Below are 18,706 nucleotides of genomic sequence, written 5' to 3' on the forward strand. Positions count from 1 at the left end.
TGGGACTACAGGTGCCTGCCCAGCTATTTTTTGAGACAAGGTCTCGCTCTGGCTCAGGTTGGTCTTGAACCTGTGAGCTCAGGCACTCCACTGGCCTCGTCCTCCCAAGTGCTAGGATTACAGGCGTGAGCCACCGTGCCAGGGCTGAGTATTACAATTTTAATAGTTTTTTTCCTTTCTTAAAATGTGTTTACATTTTTGGGCACTCTCTGTAACTCCTAGGCACCACATTATTTAACCCTCTCTGACTAAACCAGGGGCAGGGTCTCAAGAGAACTGGAGCTGCTTCCCTCACCCCTAAGCCCCTCAATCCATTAAAACTGAAAGCATCTGGTGTTTCTTTCACTTTTCCAAATGCCTGGTCAAAAGAAGCAAGATTTCTAGATGTTGGCACTGGGCAAGTGCTACTTCTTTTTCTCTTTCCATCCATGACAGAGAAATTTAGGTTTTCATTTTTTCCTATGGTCTGCCTAGAATTGCTTTCTGACTGAAGTAGGAAGAAGTAATAATAATAATAATGAAAAAAAGAAATTGGCTGAAAGAAAACGAACCTCGTTTTGCCCGATTCTTGGAAAGGAGGCCAGACAGGTAAGCCGTGGTTGTTCATACTACTACTTTAACTAACACAGCCTTAAAGGGTGGAATCCAGCCAACTGGGATTATAGAAGACTGATTCTTTAAGGCATCAGGATACAGTACATACTGATAGGCTGTCTCCCATAAATGGGCAAGGGGCAGCTTACAAAACCTCAGATAAATAGCATCTCAATTTGGATACTTGGTTAGGGGTTATGCTGGCCTTAAAACCTTTGGTCCTCACTCTGTGATCCTGGGGGACTGCCTGGATACATAGAAAAAAATATCTTGAGGGTATGGCTGCATGACCAAGGGCTATGAACCTTGCAGACCAGTTTCCTCATCATCCTGTCAATTCTTTTCTTTTTTAAAAAGAGGACAAAATCTAAATTCAGAAACATTGAAGCCAGAACTTCTAAAGGTGACGCTATTATCTATAGGGCCTTGTAGTAAAGATCCCAGCCTGGCCTAGACCGCACAGAGAACACTCCAGATGGCTCGTAGGGGTCCGCACTGCGGGGCGAAAAGCAACGGCTCAGCTTCAACCCAAAGGTCCTACCATCAGCCAATTGCAGCCCGGTGCTTCTCAGGACAGCCAGAAACGCCTACAGGCAGTAAATGGCAGTAAGGGCAGCCTATCTGCGCGGAAGAGGAGGAAGGGTGGAATCAAAATTAGCCAATAGAATGGAAATAGTTGTTGTTGGGCGGGAGGGAGACTCCAGCTAGCGTGCGTGGGGCCGCTCCTGGGAAGGGATGGCAGGAAGCTAGTGGAGCCAATGGCTGCGGCGGGCGGGCGGTGGCGCGCGTGCGCGGTGGGACCCAGGGCTGCGGGCGGGAGGCGGAGAAGGTGGGGGATGGGAGCTGGAGCGCGGTGGAGCTCCTGCCGCCGCCGCAGCCGCCGCCGCCGCCGCAGCGAAGAGGCCATGTTGTGTGGTGTGTGGGGCGGAGGAGGGGGGGAGGAGGAGGGAGTAAAGCCGAGAGAGGAGACGGGAGAGACACCACACACACACGGCACAAGATGGCCGGAGAGGCAGCAGCACCCCGAGCTGTCAGGGATTCTGCTGGGGCCACAGGGCCCGGCGGCCGGCGGGGAGCTGCGCCCGGGGGTCCCCGCAGGCCCGCGAGAGCGGGGCGGCCGCGGCAGAGGCGAGGCGGGCCGCGCGCCGGCGGGAGAGCCCGCAGCAGAGGCGCCCGGGGCCGCCGGGCCCACGATGGCGAAAGCGCCGCTGCGGCAGCGGCTGCGGAGACTCCCCGGGGCCCCGGCGCCTGGACCTGGCTCGGGCAGGCGCTACGGCCCCGGACTCGGGTTCGGGTGACCAGGAGGTGCCGGCGGCCGCGCTCGGACCCGGTAAGTGGCTCCCCGGCTCCTTTTATTGTCCTTTGTCCTTGGGAGGAAAAGCAAAATGTCCTTGAGCGCGCGAGCAGGAGGGGGCGGCGGGCCTGGCCTCCCTGGCCGGCTCTCCCCACACAGCCCCTCCGTGGTCGCGGGCCGACCTTCTCGGGCGGGATGCGCCTCGGCGCCGTGGGCCCGGGTGGCGGGGCTCCGGGGCGGGGGGCACGCGGGGCCCTGCCGCAGACCCCGCGGCCGGCAGGAGGGCGGGGGGCGGCCTCGCTGCGCGGACTGGGACCCGCCAGGAAAGGGGCGGCGGCGGGTGACCGCCGGCGGGAGCCCGAAGGGGACCGCGCGAGGAGAGCCCCTTTCTGTCTTGGTGAGTTATTTTTGATATTTAGGGGGAAAAAATCCCTTTCAGGTTCTCCAACGGAGGAGCTTTTTAACCTCTTTCCGGTGAGGTGGGAACTTATCTTTGTGGTCGAATTTAAAAGAACAATGGAACCCTGGCTACGTTTAAACAAAAATAAAACTTGTTTTTTTCCTCCCTATTGGGTGTTGGCTTTTAACTCTTTCAAAGCCGACTTTGAAACGGCTCCAGTGCACAAATGTGGAAGGTACCTGCTGCTTATGAAACCTTTCTGACGTTAAGATTGTCTTTTAAAAACGCAAGTTGGAGGAGTGCTTCTGGTGTTTGGGAAATTGCGAAGTCAAGTTCAGCGTATCGTCAAGGCTGTTTAATGGAAATAGGTTTGATAATTACGATGCTAGATGATGACGTTTGGTTAATACAGTTTATTTTACCAAGTAATTACGCCAAATCGTTTTACCTCGTGATATTTGAATACGATTAAGTACAGTTTTTTACTCCTTAAAAAGGTCAAAAGTAGCCGTTATCTGTTAACTTCTCACACCTGAATGTTAGCACGTACTTGGGTCCGTTTCTAGTGTTTAAAAGTTAAGTTCATCATTTTATCATTTTTAAGAAGATTGTATGTCCTCACAAGTCATGATGGAAAACCTTTTGCAAAGGAATATTCTGACACCCCATCTCGTGAAGTTACTTTCTCGTAGTGTAAATACTAAAGTAGGACTGCTCGGTAATGGGCGATGGAGAGGAGCCATATTTGTTGCATTTGTTGCATGTATAAAAATCTAGATGTGCTTAAAACAGAGAACGGTATTTTTAAAATACAGGTTTCAAAGCAGATTTGCAGAATTCTAGGTATAGTCTCTATTTTAGGAAAATGTTTAGAGGGTGATTTTTCAGTTTAACGGTTTCAAGAACTAGAAACGCACAAACCTTTGTGTATTTTAGAAAATATTTATCTTCATTCTGCGAAGCTCTTGTATTGTAAAGGTGCAGTTTTATGTAAAAATATTGTTGAGCAGACTTACATAGTAAATCTAAAATCGGAGATACTGGTTTATTCAACTGTATTCCTAAGGGTATTATTCCCAGTAAAATTGTTTGATTTTTTTTTTTCCGAATAGCTTTCATGTGGTGGTATATGTTACATCAGTTGCGCATATCTTGATTTTTACAGAATCTGTTGTTTACCAATTTTGGTTTTTCCAGTCCAAGTTTTTAAAAATTTTGAACACTGAATGTGGTTTTAAATGGATATTTTAAACCTAGTTCTTTACAATCTCTTTTGAATTGTGAGATGCAAAATAATTGCTAGCAGTTTAATCTCTAAAGAGCTTTTTACTTCATAAATGGGGGAGGAGAAAGACTGAAAATAGTCAAGATCCTGGTTTGAAATTGAGTAAAGGTCACAGATACAAGTTTTAGCCTTGCTTGAAAGACAAAGCTAATATCTCAGTGAGATCACATAACTTGTGATTTAAAATTTAAAGTAACCAGTGGCCATTTTAACTTCACTAATTTTTTCTGGAGGAGTTAATTTTTAATTGCTTACAGTTGTAAGAGGCATTTATAGGTGGTAAACAGACGTTAAGAGGTTAACAGATGTTAATGGTGAACTTTTTCTTTGTTTTTGTTTATTGTCTGGCATGAAAAGTGGGAAAATAAAAACAAGACCATAATCTTAAATCTGTCTGAAGATTTGAATTTTCTGTGTATACTTTTAATTCCGGTACCTTAATGTTTGGTATTTGTCAAGTATAAGCAAAAGATGAGGAAAACATACAACGATAAATAAATATACGGGTTATGTGTTGATAAGCCATCTCTTAAATTTGCCCGTAGATTTTCGTTTTTGGAATATTTCATCTCACTGAACCATTGGTCAAGATATGTTTAAAAATTAAAACATTAATATCTTTTTTTTTAAAGGTGACTTACAAGATTAAAACTAATTTGGTTGCTGATGGCTCTAAAATGCAATTATTTGAGGTAAGATTGGGTAAATTTTTATTACTTTGACATGAAAATTAGCTTAGGTTTTGTTTTGCTCTTTATATTTCAAATAAACAATAAATACATATGATTTTTTAAAAGGTAGTGATTACGAATATGAATAAATATCTGAGATAATTTTTACAGAGACATTAAACTCTTTCATTGTGAATGAAGGGTTTAACCTCTATGTATAGCCATAGTAACTTAATGTACCCTTTCAATAGTTTAAAATACTGAAGGTCCTTTAAGCCTTTGTTCAAATTGGGGAGCAAGTATAGATTGATTGTATTTTGAGGAAAATCATGAGCCAAAGATACATCTTTTCCTCTTTTAATTCTTAAATATGCCATGTAAAAAATTTGAAGAAATGTATTGGAAAATTTGAACTGGTTTGCTATTCATACATACTAACAGGTTTTAGGGAAGAATATTTGAATAAACAGGTTTTATTTATAGCATAGATTTTAGTTATTTCTTTTCTGTGAGTAAGTTTAAAAATACTTTTATCCATTTGCTGATTGTTTCATCACTAAGTTGTTTTGAATATTATTTGCTTGTTTTCACCAAAAGGTATTCCATTTTGAAGACTGAGACATGGCAGTTGTGACCTCGAAGATAAAGGAAATCTTTAGGAATGTGTGTATTTTGTAAAGCAAGTAAGTAATTTTTTTTTTTTTACCCAGCATCTGAAATAGAATAGCTATCAACATTTAAGTAGGAAAATATCAGTAAAATTTGTCAGTAAAACAAACTGTAGACTGTTTCTTTATCTCTAAAAACGACGAGGGAAAACTCATTATATTCCCTTGCTTTACATCAGAATACTTGATTTTAAAACAGTCATGCATGTAATTTATATCAAGGCAGGAAGACATTTAGTACTTCTCAATAAAATCATGCTTTAGAATTGTGATTAAATCGGCAGTACACTCACTAGAATTATGTCTTTACAGTCTGGTATATATATTTTTAAGCTATTTTTCTGATCATACAGATTACATTTAGAAGTGGCTTACAATTTTGCATTTCTTGGTCACAGGATTCTAAAAAGAACTACGTTTCAAAACCTAAATAGACACTTCCATATCTTAGTTATTACTTAATAGAGTAAAAATAGCTCATTTTACTGGTTTTCATGAGTTATTTTCAAACAGGTATAAAAGTAAATTGTTTTCTAGGAAATTGTAATATACCCAAAGAGTCCTCTAATTTATACCTTACTAAATCATTTTTAAAATGCGAAAGGTAGAAATAATTTTCAAGCACAGTAAGTATTGGGCTTAGTATGCCATATGTATAATACTTAATGTACCATATGTATAAAACTGGATACATAAATGAAAAAAGAGTCCACTGATATTTTAAGGAAAAAATCTTTACTTAATAAATCAACATTGAATCTAGAAATTAAAGTTAAGCCATTAGGAGTGACTGACCAGAGGAACTATGTAATATAATATGGGATGTTTGGGAAATTTTAACAATTCCCACATAACGGCTCAAGTTTGTTTTTTGTCTCTGAAATGTATGTGGAAAATAAAATGCATCTTTATTGTGTTGGCTAGTTGTATTGATTGAAATAGGTGGGAAGAAGGATATTTTTAATGCCTTTTCTTCAGCTTAACTTTTCCTCTTAATCTTTTTTTGTAGTTTCATCAAATTTGTGTTTATTGTAGTGTGGAAAGAAAAATGTTAATTAACTATAGTGTTTTAAAGATAAGACGTTTACAGAAAAAGTCAAAACATCTTTCACTGTAGGGTTCTTTAGCAGATGCCAAGATTAAGGTTTCCTCTATGTACTTTATATGACATTAAATTGGCATTCATGTGGTTTGTCACTGTTAGAAATTGAGAATTGGGTTTCTTGTGTGATGCTTATGTAAGTTTAGGTACAAATATGAAATTTTTAATGGTCTAAGGTATAATTTGATCAGTAAAAAAGGGAAAAAATGAACAACTGAAGGTTAGAAATGTTAAATGAAGATTTTAAATCCTTTTCCTATAGTATCAGTAATTTAAAAATAAAATTTAAATGATACAGTAACCTCTAAGTTAATCCCCAAGTCTAATGGAATACAGCTTTTTGTCACCAACAATATATAGGATTAGAATATAGCATATTTTATAAATATTTGCACATACTTAGTTCTTTATGACAGCGTTTATATTCAGTATTTTGATGTTTACTGCTTGAACCCGTTTTGTATAATGGACAAAATTGATGGCCACTGGTACATTACAAATGTGTCTGTAGTAGCTATTATAGGTAGATAATGTTAAAGAAGATAAATATAGTAGATAATGTAGATACTAATTGTTTTCAAGTAGTATATTTTATAAGAAAAGTGAATTATTAATTACCACCGTTTGCTGTGACAAATACTGAAATAATTCTATTTAACTTAGCATTTTGGACTAATTCTTGAACCATAAAAATCTGATTACCATGGTGATTGGCTTGGATTACATTTGTAATTCTGATAAAAACGGTTTAAAAAATTACTACATACTGTAGAAATACATCAAAGAAGCCATAAAAGAATCACAGGCTTTTGGTGGTGCCTGTGGCTCAACAGAGTAGGGCACCCACCCCATATGCTGGAGGTGGTGGGTTCAAACCCAGCCCTGGCCAAAAAAAAAAAAAAAAAAAAAAAAAAGAATCACAGGCTTTTGTGAACTATTACTTGACATTCAGGGTATAGGTTATATGAAATAGGCAGTTTCAGATACAAATATTTTTTCTTTTTTTTTTTTTTTGGTTTTTGGCCGGGGCTAGGTTTGAACCTGCTACCTCCGGCATATGGGACCTGCGCCCTACTCCTTAAGTCACAGGCACCGCCCATATTTTTTCAAGTTTGTTTACTTATTTTTTATAGTTTCTTGATTATTTAAAGATCTGGACTACAGGCAACCAATTTAATTTTTTTAGATTTTATTCTTTATGGAAAAGGAGAAAAATAGAATTGGAGGACATCTCTATCTTCCGCATTAATCAGTGGAAAATGTATAACTATGATTTAGTAATCAGGAGACCCAGCTTGTAATGTAAATAATAAGCCCTGCAATCTTGACATTTTATTCTCTGTGAAATCTCCTAATTTGTATGAAGGCTTTCAGAGTTTCCTGTCTATTAACATTCTCTTAGTTCCTCAATTGTGTGGTAAAAATAATTGAGTATATAATCCTGTTACATACACAAACTTTGTGACTTTTGCATTGTAAATACCATGGTGTTATTTCTGTAGTTAAACTATTGGAATAACATAAGACCTGTAATAGGATAGTATACTAAATTGATTTTTAGGTATTTCAGAGTATTTATAAATATTATATAGTCATTGAAAAATTGATCTTAGCAAAGCAGTTAAAGGGTAATATTGTCTTGGAACAATAAAGATTTAGCATTCTGCAATGAAAGCCTTTTGTGGATTTTTCTAATATTATATCTAATATAAAATTGAATGTATTTTTATGTAATATTTCAGCTGGCCACAGTTATGAACAATTATAGTTTGCATGCCTAATGTCATCTACTTAATTTCTTTAAGAAATTTCTAAATTTAAAGATAAATATCCTCATTTTTGCCAACTACTGTCCCCTTTCATATTGAATGATTCAGTGCAAACTTTTATTTTCAAATTGAATATTACTTCTGAATATGATTAACCTTTACAATTTAAATTGAAGGATATTCTGATCCTTATGTTATAAATATATTTGACTTGATCATTAACCTAACGTTTAAGTAGCATATTTTCTATAATATAAAAATTTTGATATATACGTTACATAATGCTCGATGGAACTGGAAAATACTTCTTTGCCTTTTGAAACTAAGCCATATACTTGAAATTGAGTATTTCCCAAATAAGCAATTGTATCATAAATGTGTGCTACATAGTAATCTTAATTATTTTATATTATCCAAGCTGTGTATTTTGTAACTGTAAGGTTTGTTAATTTTTTAGAAATGTTAATGACTTTATAATTACCCTATTTTTTTTGCAGAAGATTTCTTACATTTCATGTTTTTAAATTTTAAAATTGTTTTAAGGAATTTAAAAGATGACAAAACCAAATATTTTGAGAATAGTGCAAATAGGCCAATGATAATATTTGACTCAAGCTGTCCTTGCCTTATATTGTAAAAGGACCAACACCCATAATGATTATAAACATATTTATATCTGTAATTAGTAAATCAGAAACCGTAATACTGCAAAATATTAAGGGTAGGTGGAAATAGCAAATTCATCTTTCATAGTCTCAAGCTGAACCCTGCTGCCTTCCCCCTCTTTCTAAGGATGGCAAAGTAGCGTTTCAGACTTTGTCAATTTTGGGGAAGGCGTTGTTACGCTAAATCACATTGGTGTGAATAATTTTCATGGTGTTGAGAAATGAAATTCACTTTCTGTATTTGGTGGTGTGGAAACCCAGAGACACATACTCTTGTATAGGTAGGTAACTTATTTGTATAAGCACGTTATCAGAACAGTGTGAAGGATTTCCTTTAGATGTTTGTTATACTGTGATTGCTTAAGTCAATTCTGCTCCTTTCTTAGAGTTTAAATCAGTTTATTTTACTTGACTGATTTAAGATTTGTCTTTATTCATGGAATTCTCTCTTAAAAGGTGATATTAAATTTGGAAGATCTTTTCTATGTTTCTTGACTATGATTTGCCAAAAATGTCTGAAGGGATTTAGATTTTTATAATAAGATAAACATTGAGGTGCTGTATAATTTGAAAACTAGTCCTACAAAATCATTTGGCTAACTAGTTGTAACTTAAATCCTAAACTTAGACTTTGCTGTTTTGCCTTATAAAAACCTTAAGTTGCGGGGAGGTACCTGTGGCTCAAAGGAGCAGGGTGGAGGTGGCGGGTTCAAACCTGGCCCTGACCAAAAAAATAAATTAAACAAACAAAAAAAACCAAAACCTTAAGTTGCTACATTTTCACATTGAACTTTCAAACAACTTATTATTATTTTAAATTTGAGACAGTGTCTTACTCTGTCACCCTGGGTGGAGTGCTATGGCATCATAGCTCACAGCAACCTCAGCCTCCTAAATAGCTGGGGACTACAGGCACCCGCCATAGCACCTGGCTAAGTTTTCTATTTTTAGTAGAGACAGGGTAGGGTCTCCATCTTGCTTAGGCAGGTCTTGAACCCCTGAGCTCAAGTGATCCACTTGCCTTGGTTTCCCAGAGTGCTAGGATTACAGGTGTGAGCCACCTCACCCAGCCCCAAGCAACTTTTTAAAGTGATCATTATATATTTGGGAACAGGAGTGACTGGAAAAAAAAAAGTGCTTGTATTCAGAAGATACTTGAGGTATGGAAAGCATACCTCATTTTATGTTTAGTTTTGAGGTATTTAAGTCTAGTGAAATGGATACAATTATTTTTATCAAGTACTTCAGAAAGGATTGATGCCTAATGTTTTCTTCCTAACATCAAGAATAGTGTTGATCAAAGTATGTAATAGTGTAAAATAATATGGTAATATTAAAGTGATAAAAATGGCCTTATAGGTGAGTAATGGAAGCTTTCCTTTAGAAGGGTTGAAATTAGATGAAAGACCAGAGATGAAACTATTCTGTACTGTTAAGGGATGATGTTGGTTCTATTAACCAGCCAGTTTCTAACTCTGGCTTCCCATCACATCCTCTAAGGGAGCCCCAAATATCTATCCTTTTGGAGTTCTTAGGGGTTGAAAGTTAAGCTTGTGATCTTATGGTAACATTCTGTAGGTGAGCCTCTTTTACAGCCAAATTGAAGGTACTCTAGAGCTTTTATGTCTTATGCTTAGAGTCTGTAGCCTTAAGACTATATTACTCATAAATACATGTATCTCTTGGTCTAGTAGTAATCTTTGCAAGTTGATGAAATTTGGGTAAGTCATATTGTCTAATAGTCTATTTTTGTTTTCTATATATAAAATTTTATTTTTGTCCTCTGCAGAAACGTGAATCCCCAGACTGAATCCTTTAAAGGACCTGTACTACATAATAGACATTGGTGGAAGGATTTAGTAAGTATCACGCAAGTTTGCATGCCTAATCTGTTTTCATATTTTCAATAATGCTGTAGAAATTTTGAGTAATTGAGTCAGGATTGTAAACGTATAAAGGGATTTAGCAAAGCTCAACACAAAAGAAAATTAGCATGGTTAGATTGGGTGAGGTTATATTAACTTTGATCATTAAGTTTGTCCATCCAGTTTTCTGCTTTCTTCATTAAACTCAGGCAAGACATGCTTAACATTCTTAGATCTGGGTGTTGGTAAACTGCTTATTTTTGTAAATAAAGTTTTATTGCAACACATCTGTGTTCTTTCACTTGTTTGTGGCTGCTTTCCCAACACTGGCAGAATTGTGTACCACGTGGCCAGGATAGCTTGCTTTAGATCTTACATCTGCTTCCTTCGTCAACTTTACCTTACTTATCTAGAACTCAAAACTCCTTGAATTCTCTTTTGGTTATAGAATGTGCTTTTTAATGATTTCCAGTGTTGTAATTACTTAAATTACTTTTGAACTTACCTTAAACTTGAAAGCTCACAAAAAGTTCTTCAGGTTGACAATGAGGTTGTGCTTTGAAATTAGAAGATATGGTTATTACCTCTGTGGAATAGTTTTTCTAGCTCCCAACGTGAGAAATAGTGGGAAGGAGCTGGTGGGAAGATTGTATGAATGAATTAGAATGAATTCACAAAAAAGAATTTACTTTTCTTTTTATTTCTTTGAAAGAATTTACTTTAAAAAAATTTTTTTTTAAATTTTAATTTTTGAGTCAGAGCCTCAAGCTATTGCCCTCTGTAGAGTGCTGTGTGGCGTCACAGCTCACAGCAACCTCCCAACTCCTGGGCTTAGGCGATTATCTTGCCTCAGCCTCTGGAGTAGCTGGGACTACAGGCGCCTGCCACAACGCCCAGCCATTTTTTGGTTGTAGGTCATTGTTTGGCAGGCCCAGGCTAGATTCGAACCCGCCAGCTCTGGTGTGTGTGCCTGGCACCTTAGCCACTTGAGCTACATAGTTACCAAGCCGGAAGAATTTACTTTTTATTATCAGAACTTTTTTTTTTTTTTTTCTGAGACAAGAGTCTCAGGCTGTCACCTGGGTAGAATACAGTGGTGTCACAGATCACAGCAACCTCAAACTCTTGTTGAGCTTAAGCCATTCTCTTGCTTCAGCCTTACACGTAGCTGGGACTACAGGTGTCCGCTGCAATGCCCTACTATTTTTTTGTTGCAGTTGTTAATTGTTGTTTAGCTGGCCTGGGCCAGGTATGAACCCGCCAGCTACGGTTTATGTGGCCGGCACCGGCACCCTACCTACTGAACTACATACGGGTGTTGCCCTATTATCAGAACTTTTATGATATAATAGTTATATCATAAAAATAATTCTTTCTGAATACATTTGGGAATCTAGATGATAATTTTTGCTTATACTTCAGCTTGCATTGTACAAATAGTATTGGAGCCTGCAAAGAAGGATTTTTTGTTTTTTGATAGAGGGATGGTGAGGGTTAGAGATGAAAACCTTTTTTTTCTTTTGAAGAGATGAAAACCTTAAAGTATAGTTATTAGCTGTGGTCACATTTTTTTTTTTTTTTTATTTCTCTAAAACTTTATTTCAAAGTTATTCACCTCACCATTCATTAAGGTGTATGGTTAATGCTTTGTGCCAGTTATTACCTGGCCTGCCCATTGCCAGCAGTGGACTTTGAGAAAACCCATTTCCTGGCACCCAAAAGTTAAATTACTCTGTTTAAATCATACCAAACTCGCAATACTTGAAAAGTATTACATGCACCATTTTCCCATCATTCTTTGAATCTGAACTTACATTATTAATCTACATCAGTGGATGTTAAAATGAAGTCATTTTAACAAATGCTGTGGTCACATTTTAAGGAGATTAGTTGCCTGGCATATAGTAGATGGTCAAAAAATAATTTATTTTATAAATGTGAAATTCATTATTAAAATACAAGATTTTATTTTTTTGCAGTTTTTGGCTGGGGCTGGGTTTGAACTCACCACCTCTGACATATGGGGCTGGCCCCCTACTCCTTTGAGCCACAGCCGCCGCCCCCAAAACATAAGTTTTTAACGTGTTAAATTTTAGATATGCCCGAAAGCCGAATTTTGATTGAGTAAAAATAAAAATTGATAAGAATCCCTTTTTTCTTTAATTCTCAATCTCATAACTTGAATACATGGTCAAGTTTTAAATTAGTAGGGACAATTGGGAAGATTTGATTATAAAAACTTAGATGACCTTTCTCAGAGTAGTTGTAATTGACCTTGCTCATTTTATATTTAGGTTTTATGCACATCTTAATTAAGAACCTTGTTAGCATATATTCTATTGAAGTTTCAAGCTATTTTTATAAGAAGACAAAATATGTGAAGTTAATCAAGGCTTTCTTACATAAATGTTTTCAAATTTAAAGACAACAAATTTGAAATTGAGTCATCTTCATTACATGCCGAGAAAGAGTTTTTGCATTAGGCCATGATTTTGTACCTATTTGTCCCCTTGGTTTTGAAATCAGTGTTTAAGTTTTAAAATGTAAATTCTATTAATAATAGATTTATTAGAGCCATCCATTAAACAAAATAATAAATCATTTGTTCTTCCTTATGGTTCTTTGCCCCTCAACATTTTTCTTTGGTATTAAAATGGAAAAGTTTGCTGAAAAATAGAGGTAAGGAAACTAGTTTAGGGGAGTCCTTGTTAAGCCCAGTCCAGATGATGAATTACCTGTATTTCAACAGTGTATTTTATGAGGTCCCAGTGTTTTTGGAACAAATTTACTGACATAGAATTTAAAAAGAACTCCATGCTCAGTTTTATGTTCTTAACTTCTGGATATATAATTTTGGGGAATTTTAGAAGGTAGCAGTTACTCATTGTAGTAATGAATGTGAATGTGAAAAAATTCTCCTAACCATTCATATGAACTTAACCTCTGTGAGAAATGCATAAAAGATCTAGGTCTGATTATGGAATTCTAGATCAAAACATCTCTTTAGTATATCTGTAGTAATTCAGAAATTACTGGAGAGGGAAGTGGAGTAAGGTTTTGATAGCTAAACCCAACCCCACTTTTCTTTAGGATTCTGATTTTCTTTTTAACCCAAGACTACTTTCGCTCAAAAGTCTTTAAATGACCCTATGACCCTATGTGTTCTTCAGAGATGGTCTTACTCTTGAAATATAAGTTATTTTGATTGAGAATGATTAGTTTGTAGATCCCCAGGTACTATCATTTGGTAGTTAACATTATATTGAGATCTTTCTATAAGTAAGGCAGTGTGTTATAAATGTATTAACTCATTTAATCCTCATTACTGCCACAAGAGGTAGGTACTATTTCTTTTTCGCAGATGAAGAACTTTGGATTATGTTTCTAAGAAAATAATTCAGGCTCACAGAAAGAACTCTGCCTGATGTCTTTATTTTTTAACATAACTTTGCTTATTTGCAAGCTTGATTTTTATAAGAATTTGGAAATCTATAGGATTATTCCTAAATCCCTCACTTTCACACTTGTCTGAGCACTTCCACTTCTGCTTATTAACAGAATTCTTTATTTTGGCTGTGGATTGGCTTTATTTAGAATCAACAATGTTTTTAATGTCATAAGAGTTCTCTGCTTTCTCATGTAGGGTTCTCTCTTTCTGTCTTTTTTACTATCTTGAATATATGGTGGTTTGTGATACAGCATGATAAATTTTTACATTTTATTGAGTGTGGAGTTAATGTTGGTAGATTTTCTTTTCTGATAGATATTTAAGTAATGGTTTTAGAAGGAAATTTTATGTAATGTCATAGATTTTATCTCCTGTCTTGTGGCAGAAGAATATAAAGCACTGACTTTATTATTTAAAATAATCGAATAGAATAAATTGCACCTGTAGCTACTGAAATAATTGTCATTTGATACCAGTGCATTAGTTCTTAGTGTTGTTGTTCATCATAATAGTATTTACCTCACCAACTTCATTTAGACTCTAAATTTTAGAGCTTGACCTTTCATTGGAACAATAGAAATTGAGAAGAAATTGGTTTACAATTAATTGGGAGAATGATGGTATTTTATTTTTATACTTCTATATAGAAGTACAGGTCCCTTCATTTTAAGCATGAACAAGTCAAATGGAAGACGCTTTACTGATACGGGGAATGAGTCGAGTTATTTAAAATGTTCTCCTTTTAAAGCTGGGGAGAAATCTACAAAATCAGTTAAGGAGAAATACCTTACTTTTGATTACTGATGCTGGGATACCCCTTCACATCAATGTTTTTATAGAACCTCTATAGTTGACCACCTCCCTAAGGTGATTTAATTTTCATAGACTGGACATGCATCACATGTATGTTATCAGTATGGTAGGCTTAGTTTCTTATGTTAACCACTTCTGTATGTTGACCAGTTTGTTATAGTCCCTTGGGTGGTCAACTTACAGAGGCTTGAGTGTAGGTTATTAAGTGGAATTTTGTATTATATGTCAATTAAGAAGACAAGGAAATTACCTAATGAGCAGAAAGGCCCTTTTATTTATTTAAATTATGTTTGGGCTTGATGAATTTGGATAATCAATGGTACAATCACCTGGCTTTCCGCTTCTTTAATTCAAATTATTTAAGTAACATGTATTTGTCTATGAGGAACATTTGCTATGTTGGCAATGGAGTATTGTATATAATTTGAAAACTGATAGTATTTGGGGGCAAATATCAGAGAAGCCAGGTACATATTTTGCACTTTCGATTTTTTTTTTTCTGGTGGCTACATATTTTATCTTTCTAGATATGTAACTAAAGATGGTGCCATCTATATTGTCTGTATGCGTTTATCTAAACAATTAATTAGCATCTGTTGGGATGGAAAACTGCTATGATCCACTGCTTTGTTTTTTTAATCCCTTAAGATTCTTTTCTATAATTAGTTTTCTTTGAAGAAGCTTGGAAAGTTTTCTGTGTTTGAGTTTTAGAATCCACAGCGTTTTCTGTAATTTAGCTTTCTAGGAATTTTGAATTTTAATTTGTTTTTACTTTTTATGTACACAGTATAATTGATAACCTGAAATATAAAAATTTGACTCTTCACCTAGTTTTTTATGGATACAAATGTATCTGTTACAGTAGAAGACCTTTGTTACTGGAGTTGAGAAGTTGTGTGCCTCTGGGGAAGCCTGTTGCATACAACTTTTAATATACAATTTCATAGTTGAAAGCTGTTACAAAATTAAAGCTTTATGTATAGTAGGATATCTTCAGGGTGGGTGATGTTTTCTGTTTGAAAGATTAAGAATTCCAACAGCATTTTTTCTTTTAATTTTTTCATCAAGTACCCACTCAGCTTGAAGAGTCTCAAATGGACCCTACCACTGAGAAATCAAGATGGCAGTCCACTATGGGGAATTGAGGAAATGGATTAATACAAGAGTCCTGTGATAATATTCAACCCAAGACAGGGTTCTTTTAATGGATTCCATGAAATGAATGAAGATATAGGTTTCTTATTCAACACAAATGGACAGTGGATTTGACCTTGTAAAGACTTTTTTTGTATCGTTAAAACAAGCACATTTTTGACATTTGGAGAAGAAAGATGGCACATTAACACAGACAATAGTTTATATGCCTGGAATTTTTTGCAGTGAATTTGTATGAGTACAACCTTGTGGAATGTTAACTTCAATAAAATTTATAACACTTTAAAGTTTGGGCTTTTTTTTTTTTAAAAGAGAACTTTCATTAAATGTTCAGTTATTGCTTTAATAACACTATGACCTTTACAGTTGCCCATTGGAAAGTGTACTGAATAAAGCTGGTAAAATGTAAATGGTGTACTAAAAGATATTTTTCCTGGTTGACTATGATTTATATTTTTCTTTGTGTGGAAATTTGTGCTTTGAGATGGTCATTTGGTTGAAATGTTACTTTGTTTGTGCTTGAAACACTTTGCAAAACAGCATAATCAGTCGGTAATAATAGAATCTTTGTGATGAGATTTTAATGAACTTTTAGAACAAAAATGCTTGTTGCCCCCAAATTCAAGATAAGTGATGCAGTATATTTGTCTGAATCACTTGTGTTGATAGAAATGGTCCCTTTTACTTCGTACTTTTTGTTATAAATAAAACATCTTGCAGCAGACATTTCATTTGAATATGTAAATAAACTGATGTCCCCTGTTAACATTAGAAGTGTTGGGGTTATAGGAAAGTATTCTTGGGGTATTCACAAAAGGACCTAAGATTTTGTTGGCAATAATGTCTATAACATTTTGTGTAAATTTGAAATAGAATTAATATTTTGTATTTTCCTTATTCTGTACAATTGGGAATTTAGAATAAATAAGTTGTTTCATGCCATAGATTGTTGCATTTACAGGTTTTCGTTTATTGGTAATACCAGTTTCAATTAACTATTACAAAGGGTGGTAGGCGTTATTTTTTGATAGACCAAATGAATTACTGATTGTATGTTCCTGTTATACAGAGAACTAGGACTAGTTTAGGTTAATTTTTTTTGTTAGAAATAGTTAATATAATCACACTGATTAATGTCAAATACTATGGCATACATCCATGATCGCATACCATGATCCATAGTATTTGTTCTCATTGACTGATGTGGTTGGTCTTTGTATAAACCCAAAGTTGGATTTTGATTTTGGTACAAAAGTTATCTTCAGAAAGTATGGAATTGAAACAGTTTTGATTAATGGTTTTATATGTACCTATATTGGACATAGTTTTTGTTGGGTATAAATCTAAAATGGCTTTCCTCAAGGAAGTTGAGATAGTTCTGGCAGATTATGTTGAGTAAGGAAAGTTGATCCGTTTTTTTTTGGCAGGTGAATGAGTTTACTTGTTTATAAGGGGTGCTTGGTGAAGATGCTGAATAATTGCTTTTGGAGTTAGTAATTTTGTTTCTATGGATTTCATGGTTTTGATATTGAGAATTTACCCTGTGACATTACTTTGGTAGTTTGCCTCAGATGTGACCTATTACCATGTGTTAAAATGGGTGTATATTTAGCATTTGATTTGAAATATAAGGAATGTGTTGGTATGTTGGGGTTGACCAATTGGTTTTGGTGGTGGAGTTTCTTGGGTTTTTGATTGGAAAGTGCCTGTGGTTGGTCCATACCCTTGATTTTGTTTTGCATGAATCAGTGTGGAGATTAAATATATTGTGGTTGTGAGTTTTTTCAGGGAGAAATTTTAAGGTTATGTAATGGGTTAAAGAATTTTGTGGAAGTATAAAGAAAATTTGAAATTCTTGAGTAAAAATTGATTTCATTAACTTTTGCTCTAATGGAACTGAACACTAGGGAGGCGCTCTTGAGTTGTAAAATTTACCCCTTTCTTCCAGTTGGGGTGAGAAATTTCCCCTTAAACCTTATGTTTAGGTGATTTTTAGGCATCATAAATAAGGCAAAACTTGGATTTAATTTATGATATTAAGGTTTTGCTTTTACTTAGAAATCATTTTACCCATGAGGGGGTTAATTTTTAAAAAGATTAGTACTTAGCTGAGCTTTAAATTCTCTAAGAATTATCCCTTTTTCAAAATGGCTTGATAAAACACTACTTCCTGTCCAGGGAGGAAGTTATTTTAGCTCAAGGACTGAAATATTTAGCAGATCTTTAGACAAAAGGAACAAATTACATTTCTGTCTGGCTTAAAAAGGGTGTTTGAGCCAGAGGGGGTTAAGAAGCCCTCCCCCTCCCCCTGTTGGGGTGGTCTTGAGGGGCAGGGAGGTGTGGGGGTGGGGGTCCTCAGCTCCCTGGGATGGAGGATTTTTTTTTTTTTTTTTTTGGTGGAGATGAAGGGGTGGGTCTATGGTACATCACCTGAGTTGTGGGGTAAATGTAGAGAGTGTCAATCAAAGGCAGAGCTCTCAGAGCTGGGAAGGAGGCTCTAGATGGCGGCTGTGCCTTAGAGCGCGCTCTGCTCCCTGCCTTTGCCTCACTTTACGCAACTTTCCCTAACTTTCTGGCAGCCTCAGGGGGCCCCCACAGCCCCCTGCCTCTCCTAGTGACTTACTGGGGTCGATTCGAACCTTTTTTAGGGAGAAAAGCAGCTTTTAGGAGCTTTCTTTTCGTGCCTTGTTGGAAAGAAGCAGCCGTACTGAGAGCCCAGGTCGTTGTTTTTTCCAGCTTAGAAGCCATGGCGCACCTCCATTTTTGTGCGCTCTCCTAATGAGGTTTTTTTTCTTTCTGACCCGTTTTGGTATTAATTATTGCTTTATTTTTTTGACGAGTTAACATATTTGAGGATTATTTTATTTATTTTTTGTTTTTTTAACGGAGGATTTTGTCTTTATTTTTGATTATTTGGGATCTGATATTTTTCTACTACTAGATGGGACTCCTGCTTTGGGCATACTACATGGATCAG

At 36.2% G+C, this 18,706-nt stretch overlaps 1 protein-coding gene across 6 annotated transcripts in view; it reads left to right on the plus strand.

The window, feature by feature from the left end:
- The first annotated feature begins 1,840 nt into the window (after positions 1 to 1,840).
- CHD2 (chromodomain helicase DNA binding protein 2) overlaps positions 1,841 to 18,706 on the plus strand; it is a 152,120-nt gene continuing 135,254 nt past the window's right edge. For 2 of the 6 annotated variants that reach the window (XM_053581761.1, XM_053581762.1), the window contains exons 1-5: positions 2,366 to 2,523; positions 4,206 to 4,265; positions 4,842 to 4,927; positions 8,576 to 10,307; positions 15,643 to 18,706. The gene's annotated coding sequence lies outside the window, so the exon portion shown is untranslated. The other 4 variants (XM_053581756.1, XM_053581755.1, XM_053581757.1 and 1 more) reach the window with 4 other exon arrangements.

This window comes from Nycticebus coucang, chromosome 2, assembly GCF_027406575.1.
Source record: "Nycticebus coucang isolate mNycCou1 chromosome 2, mNycCou1.pri, whole genome shotgun sequence".
Classification (NCBI taxonomy): Eukaryota; Metazoa; Chordata; class Mammalia; order Primates; family Lorisidae; genus Nycticebus; species Nycticebus coucang.